Source organism: Aquarana catesbeiana, linkage group LG07, assembly GCF_042186555.1.
Source record: "Aquarana catesbeiana isolate 2022-GZ linkage group LG07, ASM4218655v1, whole genome shotgun sequence".
Lineage (NCBI taxonomy): Eukaryota > Metazoa > Chordata > Amphibia > Anura > Ranidae > Aquarana > Aquarana catesbeiana.
Genome location: NC_133330.1, coordinates 237,639,049 through 237,646,714, shown reverse-complemented (window position 1 = coordinate 237,646,714; position 7,666 = coordinate 237,639,049). Strand labels below are relative to the sequence as shown.

General features: G+C 46.4%; 1 protein-coding gene across 4 annotated transcripts in view; it reads left to right on the top strand.

Moving 5' to 3' along the window:
* Window positions 1-5,665: 5,665 nt before the first annotated feature.
* CCDC18 (coiled-coil domain containing 18) overlaps window positions 5,666-7,666 on the top strand; it is a 207,509-nt gene continuing 205,508 nt past the window's right edge. For all 4 annotated transcript variants that reach the window (XM_073593126.1, XM_073593128.1, XM_073593127.1 and 1 more), the window contains exon 1: window positions 5,666-5,763. The gene's annotated coding sequence lies outside the window, so the exon portion shown is untranslated. The remainder of the gene's footprint in view (window positions 5,764-7,666) is intronic.

Genomic DNA, 7,666 nt, shown 5'->3' with positions numbered 1-7,666 from the left:
TTTTTGGGAACCCTAAACTGCTGAGGAGTATAGATCTGATCGGATCAGATATCGATCCGTTCAGATACTATAGCACTAAGGGAGGTGTATGCTGCGTGCGTGGGTTTTAGCGGTACTGGCGCTAACCTGACGCTGCCTGGGGCGACGCAGACCTTATCTGACCCTAAAAACGTAACTTATATCACCGCCGGGCAATTAGGGGGTTAAACCTTAATAAGGTAATAAACGGCGGGTGCCCTAAAACTATAATAAACTATAAAATAATAAACTAACTAAGCCAGCGTCACCCGTAACACTTATACGGTGATCGCTGGTGAAAGGGTTAACTAGGGGGCAATCAGGGGGTTAAAACTTTTAGCAGGTAGTATATGGGAGTCCCTGTCGCTATAAAACACTGACAGCGAACCTATATACTTACCTCCCTAACTAGCGTCACCTGTGTCACTAATACAGTGATCAGAAAAACGATCGCTTAGCGACACTGGTGATGGGGGGTGATCACGGGGTTAACCTTTATTAGGGGGGGTTAGGGGGGTACCCTGGACCTAAAGGAGGGTACCCCAGACCTAAAGGGGGCTAACCTAACTGCCCTAACACTTATAACTGTCAGAAACTGACACCAATGCATAAAAAAACAAAACTGCTATTGGTGTCAGTGTGACAGGGGGTACAGGGGGGCGATCGGGGGGGTGAAGGGGGTGACAAGTGTGCCTGGCGTGTTCTACTGAACGTGTAGTGTTGGTGCAGCTTACTTGGATGTCTTCTCTCCTCGGCACCGGATCGAAAAGACCGGCTCGAGGAGGGATGACATCACTTCCTCTCCCTCTGTTTACATTACAGAGGGAGAGGAAGCATTTCATTCGCTGGGAGCGATCGGGAGAGGGTGGCCATCAATGGATGGCCTCCCCCTCACCTCTCATCACCCGCAAACTCGAGCCGACCGCCTATGGCATCGGGGGGGGGGGTCCGATCGGACCCCCCGCCTGCGGGCAGGCAATCACGTACCAGGTACGTGATTTTGCCTGCCCGTGCCATTCTGTTGACGTATATCGTTGTTAGGCGGTCGGCAAGTGGTTAAAATTGAACTAAAGGCAGTTTTTGTTTCATTTTTGATTGAGTAAGGGAGAGTTATAACCTCTGTGAGTTTTTTTTGGAGACATTTTCCTTCACTTCCTGTCCTATAGTCAAAACAGGAAGTGTGGGGAAACTCCTAGTTGTCACCAGTGTCCCCATTGCAAGATTTTCCCTCTATTCTTGTTCTGGTGACAGCCCAAAATGTGGGATTTTCTTTCACTTTCAGTGATGAGGGTAAGCAGGACAAATAGAGAGAGTGAATTTCCCTAATGGGGAGAAATCAATAAACACCTGTCAGGTGTTATAATCCATCTTCTATCAAAAACAAAAAAAAAAAAAAAAAAGTCTTGTCTTAAGGCTCCATTCACATCTGAGCATTCTATAAACACACACAAAAGCACATGTCACGCTTGTTTTGCAATTCATTGTTAAAGTGATTGTAAAGGATCACCTTGCAAAACAACCCATTCAGTTTAAAATAGAAATGAAAGGCAAAACATTTGTGTATAGATATAAAAAAAAATATTTGTGAAAAAAAAAAAAAATCATAAATACCTTTTTTATAAGTGATCACATTCCCTCTATTCCCAGCTGCATAAGAGCTGGGGGAGAAGAAGCAGCAGCACACTGAGCTTCTCAGTGAATGGCTGAGCAGAGGGGGCGTGTCAGGACAAGTCTGATCATTAGAAGAGAGTACACTGAGTTCCCAGCACAGCTAGGGAACTGACCTTGGTGTGCTCTCCTGCTTAGTGTTCAGTTTTTAATAGGAAAGCAAAGGGTGGTCTCAGCGGGGAGCATTGATAGCTTCAAGAAACTATTAGATAAGCACCTGAATGACCGCAACATACAGGGATATATAATGTAATACTGACACATAATCACACACATAGGTTGGACTTGATGGACTTGTGTCTTTTTTCAACCTCACCTACTATGTAACTATGTAACTATGGATTGGCAGGAACACCAAGGATTTCACATAAAGGAAGCATACAAAGAATAGGATACTTTTCTTATTGTACATCACGGGACACAGAGCCATAGTAGTTACTATGTGGGTTATAGGCCACCTTCAGGTGATGGACACTGGCACGCCCTAAATTAAAAAGTGCACTCCCTATATAACCCCTCCCACAGTTTTTTCGCCAGTTTCTAAGGTGTTGGTCAGGAGTAAAGATGTGCTGTGCTGAGCTCCACTGGAGCAATCCTTGCTGGGGCTAGCCATGCTGCCGGATCCATTCAAAGTGTCTTTTTGGCTGAATTGAATGGTACCCGGGCCTTGTATCCGAAAAAACAAGGTCTTGCCTGTAACGCTTCTCTTTTTAGAGAGCTGGACACCGGGATTCAGTACTTTTTGGTATTAAGACCATAAAGTTTTACTGGCGGTGGTGCTATTACAGGTCCAGGATTGTGGGTTTCCTTGAGGATCCCCAGCTCCTGAAAGTTTAACAGAACCCACTGTGAAGGGTGAAGATTGGGTCTGTTGGTTTACCACAGAAAACCCTGTGACGGGAAAGGTAAGTGGAGTTTTTCTAAGAAATTTTCAAAATTTTCTTATGAATGTCTCCTTTAATTTAGTAAATGTTGTCATGCCTATGTATCATCTTGACATTGTTCCTGCCAGACCTTTGAAAACCGTCTTCATAAAGAGGCTTTAGTATCTTGTTTTGTGGTATTCCTCCCCCAGGTCCTCTTTTGGCCCTGGGACTAACCCTGAGGTTTACCTCTTGAACCTGACGGTGGAGGCCATCATGACTGCCTGGAGGCTGATGCCCCTGGCACCGGAGAAGAAGCACGTTTTAAAGAAAAAATGCTTAACTTCTTTTTAACTGGTAAAAGGGAACTTTTCCTATTAGAAATTCTTTGGATATACCTATCCAGATCGTCTCCAAATAACCGTTCACCATAAAATGGGAAACTGGCCAAGAGCTTTTGCATGACATGCAACAGCAACAATGGTGTCTATTAAAACACTCCTTCCGGCGCTGGGTGTTGGAGGATGCCAACGCTGCACTAAGCCCCGCCTCCCCATCACCTAAGGCTTCCCCTCCTTTTTTTTAAAAAAAAGGAGAGCTTTTTCCTGCGCGAGCGCGGGCTCCGATCCTATGGGATCAGCAGAGAGAGGCGAAAAAATGGCGAAGGGGGGGCCTGGAAGCCGCTGAGCGGCATACCGTTTGCGCTGCTTTTTTTCCTATTGCGCTCCTTCCCCGAGAAGAGGGGAAGAATAAAACAGCACAGGGGGGTGTCTGGTGGGCAGGTTTACCGGAGGTTTACTGCTGGCCGGAGAAGGAAAAAACTGCTGTTTCTTGAACACAACATGGGCTCTCTGAGAAGCATGAGACGGTAAGTGCTCTATACATGAACAGGTGGCGATGCCACATATTGCCACCCCGCCAACTGTGAACCTCTATCAGGGTTTTATTGCTGTCTGTGTCCTCATTGGGAAGATTCCCCTGACTTCCTGTACTGATGACTGTGCCCTTAGGATAGGCCCTGATGGTGTTATCCATACTCTGCAATCCAATACAGTATGTTAGAAAAGGCAGAAAACAAAGCGGCACTCTGTGAAATAGGGTTTATTCGAAGTAGCAGGCTTTCAGACATATTTCCCACCCTAAACCATACTGTCGCATTTCACCCCAATAAATTATGGTATGGCTTCACAGGGTGCGGCTTTGTTTTCTGCCTTGCGCTATATATATGAACATGCTCCTAAGAAGTCGACGCCTGGGGCATAGAAGGACCTGAGAACTATGCAGAACTATGCACAGAGCTTGGAGCTCTGCTGTTTCCTTTGAACCAATACAACATGTTCTCACACACACACCGCACAGTGGAAAGGAGTCCTGCTACCTTTTTAGGTGCGGTGTTATACAACCCAGTTGAAAGAGATACTTCCAAAATGAATTTCAGTGCATGTGAAAAACACCTAACACGGTTTTAACAATTGTTCATGGGTCTATTTTTGGAAAGAGCACTGGGGCAGAGAAAGTTTGAACAATTATATACATATAAGGGGGATGCCCAGGACAGGAAGTGAGGTACAGTCACCCCATTGGGAATGCCCATAACAGAAAATGATGTACAGTATTCCTGATGGGGATGCCCCAGAAAGGAAATGAGGTACAGTCTCACCATTGTTGATGGCCAGAACAGGAAGTGAGGTAAGTCTTCCCATTGGGAATACCCAGAACAGGAAGTGAGATACAGTCTTCTCATTGGGAATACCCAGAACAGGAAGTGAGGTACAGTCTTCCCATTGGGAATACCCAGAACAGGAAGTGAGGTACAGTCTTCCCATTGGGAATACCCAGAACAGGAAGTGAGGTACAGTCTTCCCATTGGGAATACCCAGAACAGGAAGTGAGGTACAGTCTTCCCATTGAGAATGCCCAGAACAGGACGTGAGGTACAGTCCCACCATTGGTGATGCCCATGGCTGAAAGTGAGGTACAATAGCCTCAATGGGGATGCCCCAGACAGGAAGAGAGGTACAGTATCCCCATTGGGGATGCCCAGAGCAGGAAGTGAGGTACAGTCTCCCCACTGGGGATGCCCATGACAGAAGGAGAGGTACAGTATCCCCAATGGGGATGCCCCCAATGGGGATGCCCCAGACAGGAAGTTAGGTACAGTCTCAACATTGGGGATGCCCAGGACAGAAAGTAAGAGACAGTATACCCAATGGTGATGCCCAGAGCAGGAAGTGAGGTACAGTATCCCCATTGGGGATGCCTAGAACAGGAAGTGAGGCACAGTCTCCCTATTGGGGATGCTCAGAACAGGAAGTGAGGTACAGTATTCCCAATGGGGATACCCACAGCAAAATAACCTGTCGGGGTTTTACCCTTCCCCACTTTCTCCAAAACTAAAAGTTTGCATTGCTACAAATACTTTTTTATCATTGTTAAATAGGTAAACGTATTTTCATTCTCCTTTGGACTAATAATCAATCTATGCATACCTATCAACTTTTTGAGATGGGAGTGAGGAACACCTATTAGAAAAAGTATGTAGGCATAGGACACACCCCCAGCCTCTTAAAGGAAAATTATACAAAAAATGATTAGTTAAACCCACAAGTGATTTATTTTTACCGCTACTATTCCTTTATATTGGCTTTTGAAGTCTACACATGCAGCAATTTAGTAATTGGATGAAAGATTTAGCACCGGGAAACACTTTTTGAAAGATAAAAAGTGCATTTTATATACAGCTATATAGATCAGGCCAAAATGAGGGACAAATGAGGAGGAAAGAGGGACTTTGTTCCAAATCAGGGACAGTCCCTCGAAATCAGGGACAGTTGGGAGGTATGATCTATGTCTAGGTCACTAACAAGCAGAAACGATATTCTGATAACAAGCTAGAAGAATTAATCAGCTATTGTGTTTTTTCTTTTTTGTCAACTTTACTTGCCTGTCAATAAAGTTGTTATTAAGGTTTGTCGCTATAGGGACCGTAAAGCGTCACCCCCGCCCCTTGAGTAACGGATATCCCTGTAACTGGTTGAATAGAACTAGGCGGGAAGGCGAGGTCACTAGTTCTGTCCAATCAGCGGGGTAGAGACGGGGCTGTCAGTTTAGGTGGCAGAGTAGGAATGGTAATGACGGAAGGGGCGGGGCTAGGCTGTGTTGTGGAAGTTGGGGATCGCGCAGTGGTTGGATGAATGGAGAGCAGCTTGTCATGGTGAGTGGGGAGCACAGAGCAGAATCTGATTGGGGGAGAGGGGTCACCGCACGTGCCAGTATACCAGTTAGAATGTTTCTTATATCACCTGAACATTGGAGTTGTGGGCTGATGGCTAGGAAGCTGCGAGCCGGTTATCAATGAAGTGTTCTCCTCTATACAATGTGACTGCACAGCTGCTGGGAATTATGTGCCTGATCTCTTCCTCTAATGATGGGACAGGAGGAAGCTGGTCTTACAATCTGATTGTACAATCTCTCCATTAGATCCACCAACAGCCATGTAGTTCAGGATCCTGCCTGATGGTATAGATTGGGTAGGTCCTCCTATTACACAGGTTTAGTAAATCTGATGTTGATTGTACACAGAATGTATTGCTATGGCATGCTACCAGAATGAGCTCCAGCGTGTTCGCATGCTGCACGTGCAGAGCCCGCCACGAAGTCGGCACTGCGCTGCGCTAATCACAGGCAGTGAGACATTTCCCGATCTCTGCAGCCGCACATCGGGAAATGTCTCACTGCTTGTGATGAGCGCTGTGCTGACTTCCTGGTGCGCTCGGCATGTGCAGCATGCGAACATGCCGGAGCTCATCCTTAGCAGACCTGTACCACTCCCTATGCCCTCTGCTCTAGAGGACTCTTTTAAGAAAAAAATCCCTGGCGCCCAGCCAGTTTCCTGGGGGCCACATTCAGCCCTTTGTCACTTCCTGCATGTATGGATACAGATTATCTGCATCCAGTGTGTATGTCTGTACACCTTTCTCTGCAGCCTCAGCTGCACTGAACAGTGAGTGAATGGGATGTGCCCTGTGCTGAGAGGCTTACTGTTCATTCACAACCCGAAGCATAGTAAACACAGTTTACTATTCTTTAGTTAAGAATGAATACAGTGAGTGCATGTTCCTGTATGTATCCATACATGCAGGAAGTGACAAAGGGCTGAATGTGGCCCCCGGGCAAGTGGCTGGGCGCCAGGGATTTTTTCTTCATGGACACAGACTATCTGCATCCAGTGTGTATGTCTGTGCACCTGTATAACCTTATCCTGTAATCATAGGTGTGCGTAGGGTGTGTGCCAGGTGTGCCTGAGCACACCCTAATTACCACATTCAGTACCAATTCCCTCTACTACCCAGGCTTACCCTATGTTAGCCCTCCTGCCACACAGTGCTGATGGCTTCCCTCCTCTATCCTCAGCTGCTGCAGGGATGTTTTAGGATGGAGAGTGGGGAAAGGGGCTAGTAAACATGTTGTTTACCAGCGCCTAACTTTTCTAAATGAACACACTCACTGTGTTAATTCATAACTAAAGAATAGTAAACTATGTTTACTATGCTTCAGGCTGTGAATGAACAGGGAGCTGCTCAGCACAGAGCACTTCCCATTCACCCACTGTTCAGTGCAGCTGAGACTGTTTGAAGCGGAGTTCCATTCAAAAGTGAAAGCTCCGCTTGTTTGCTTCCTCCCCTGGTGCCACATTTGGGGGGGGGGTTAACGGGTAGCTGTTTGACAGGTACCCATCCCCACTTCCGGGAGACATGGCTGTGGCTACGCCAGTTAGAAAGCGCTTGGCACATGCTCAGTCGGGAACTGGCTGTGAAGCCGAAAGGCTTCACTGACAGTTTCCCTTACGACAAATGGCGGCGGCAGCACCCGACAGCCGATTTGAAAATCGGCTGGGGTGCCGACATTGCAGGCTCCCTGGACAGTTAAGTGTCCATATATTAAAAATCAGCAGCTACGGCATTTGTAGCTGCTGACTTTACATTTTTGGAGGGGGGCTTGAGCTCCACTTTAAAGTAGATGTTTTTTTTTTTTGATATCATACTGTAGAGTATAAGATTTCTTATCATTTGAGCCTAGTCTTGCCACACAGAGTTAATCCATCTCTGAGCAATCCT